The sequence below is a fragment of the Gavialis gangeticus genome, unplaced genomic scaffold (assembly GCF_001723915.1).
Source record: "Gavialis gangeticus isolate Ggan-Ray unplaced genomic scaffold, GavGan_comp1, whole genome shotgun sequence".
NCBI classification, from domain to species: Eukaryota; Metazoa; Chordata; order Crocodylia; family Gavialidae; genus Gavialis; species Gavialis gangeticus.
The window spans coordinates 100,312,626-100,315,094 of record NW_017729033.1 but is presented as its reverse complement, the minus strand read 5'-3'; the positions used below and the strand labels follow the sequence as shown (position 1 = coordinate 100,315,094).

Below are 2,469 nucleotides of genomic sequence, written 5' to 3'. Positions count from 1 at the left end.
ATGACCCTGAGATCCCTTTCTGCTGCTGTGCTGCTGAGAAGGTCCTCCCCAAGCCTGTAAGTGTGTTGGTGATTCCTTCTCCCTAGGTGCAGCACTTTGCACTTGTCTTTGTTGAACTGCATCCTATTCTGTTCTGTCCATTTTCCCAAACTGTCCAGATCCCTCTGGATTCATTCCCTACCCTCTGGTGTGTTAACTTTACCCGATAATCATCTGTAGTATCATGTTTGAATGTGGAAAAAGTGCTCTCCATGCCCTCATCCAAGTCACTGATAAAGACATTGAACAGCACGGATCCAAGTACCGAGCCTTGTGGGACTCAACTGCCCGCATATTTCCAGGTCGATACTGACCTGTCCAAGGAACTGGGAACTCAGCTAACTTCTTCCAAAAGGTGACTGCCAACTACTTATCATTTGAGTTCCCAGCAATAACACCCTACAAATGATCTTCATCTGCAGATATAGAACCACAGACTGCATCTCAGGCTTCCCCTGTAGCAAGGTAATTCATGCTGCTGCAGAATCTGTTCTTTCTCTCTCCTTTCTCTATCTAGTTACTGTACAGTATGATTTGCCATTCTTTACTGGAACTAAAATGACTACATAAAATGAACATGATGTCTGGCATACTTCTATAGCTCCTTTTATATTCATATGGACTGCAATATTACAGTGGGCCTTTCCATAAGTACGTCATATAAGTCTAATGCAAGCTACACATTCTACTTATAACCCTGTCATCTATATTAACTCTATTTTTGGTTTGGATAAGGGATGGATTTTTTTGATGTATGTAGTAGCAAGGGAAATTAAAGATTGACCTATAGAAGCAGAATGGATGTTTTATTACCCCTAGCTTGGGTCAGATTGAAAAAGTAAAGATATTGGAATGCATGGATGTTCTCTGATCATTTCAACAGTGTCTGGCTTCTTAAAATGTTCATCAGTCTCCTTCTTGTTCATGTTCATGTTCATGTTCATGGACTTGGACCTGAACCAATATTGGGCCAAGACATTAATTTCAAACAGTAATAAATGAGTCTCTTATATGAATAAAAATAAAACCACAAACAAGCATATAATTTTTGAAGTTCTCTCTCTTTAGAAAAATCTCTCTTGGATCTGCTTAAAAAGAAAATGTTTCTAAGGGACTTCTTTGCTATCCTTATGAACAAATACATTTAAAATCCCCGCATAAATTCAGAATATATCACTGAGATTTGTCTTCAATTTGGGTTATTTCCCAGACCTCCACATTTCTTCTAATATGTTGTTACATTTTCTGGATTGCAAATCTGTAGGTTTGTTTCTATACCAACAACTCAAGCAGTCTAGTTGCTGTCTAAGCTTCTGTACATTCAGTGTTCAGGCAAGATGGAGAAAAAGAGAGCCAGACTGTAGGAAAACATGGGTTACAGACTTGCTCACCAGCCAGATGTAAGCTGTAATTTACTGGAAGGGAAGGTCCTCTTTAAATTCACAGAAAGGGGCATATATAGACTTCTAACAACAACATGTAATGATTGCTTGGCAAAGAGAAATGCTCTTGTGTGACAGATTCCACATTGTCACTGTCCACATTTAACATAGTTTCTTTTGGTCACATCCTGATACCACATCCTTGTTCAGGGGCTTTCTCCTTGTATTGCTATTGTCTGTCTCATTCCTCTTCCACATGGTTCTGGAGAAAAAACAAACTCTCCATTTTGTTTATGTATATTCTTTTTCCTGTTAAAAAATAATTGATGACCCCACCACAGGTCAGTCATTAGCCTCACCCTTCTCTGGCATACCTTTCAAAGCTGACCCACTAATAGAGTCCCTGCAAACAGTGGATGAGGGCAGTGTAACAGGAAACTTATGCCCCACTGGGGCAAAGCCCCCTTTCCTTCCAGGCCAGTGACCATCTAGCTAAGGCACACACCTTCTTGCTTGCTCCCTTGTTCCTGGCCCCAGATATTTCCCACAGACCTCCCTCACGTGGCTGTCCAGGAGGCCATCATTGACCGAGCAACAGAGATGGCTTTGGCTACTGGTTCATCTAGAGCCGAGCTCCTCAACTTTTTCCTCAGTATGACCCCATTTAAACACTGGAAATTTTTTGTGACCCCAAAATGATGCAGACAAAATCAACAAGTCATTAAAATGGCATTACAATGTTTATAATCTTTATATTTTTTCATTTCAAATATTTTATCTTAATTTAAAATCATTTAAATTTCTTTTTAGATTTAAAAAACAACACGGAATACAAAGTCTAAAGAAACTTCGGAGAAAAACATCCACGTTACATTTTACATGACTGAGAAATCTATTTCAGACAGCCAGTATCAAGATACTGGTTTTACATCAGTTTCCTGTAATGCACAAGTGCCTTGTCAGAGCTGCAACTGCCATGCCTGGACAAATCACTGCCATGCACCCAACCCTTCCCACTGCAGCCCTGGGGGGGGGGGGGGGGGAAAAA

At 40.3% G+C, this 2,469-nt stretch overlaps 1 long non-coding RNA gene across 1 annotated transcript; it reads left to right on the top strand.

The window, feature by feature from the left end:
* The first annotated feature begins 287 nt into the window (after positions 1-287).
* Positions 288-2,325, top strand: LOC109304083. The gene is made up of 2 exons (XR_002099288.1): positions 288-504; positions 2,232-2,325. It is a non-coding gene; the product is annotated as an uncharacterized LOC109304083 (long non-coding RNA).
* Positions 2,326-2,469: the final 144 nt, after the last annotated feature.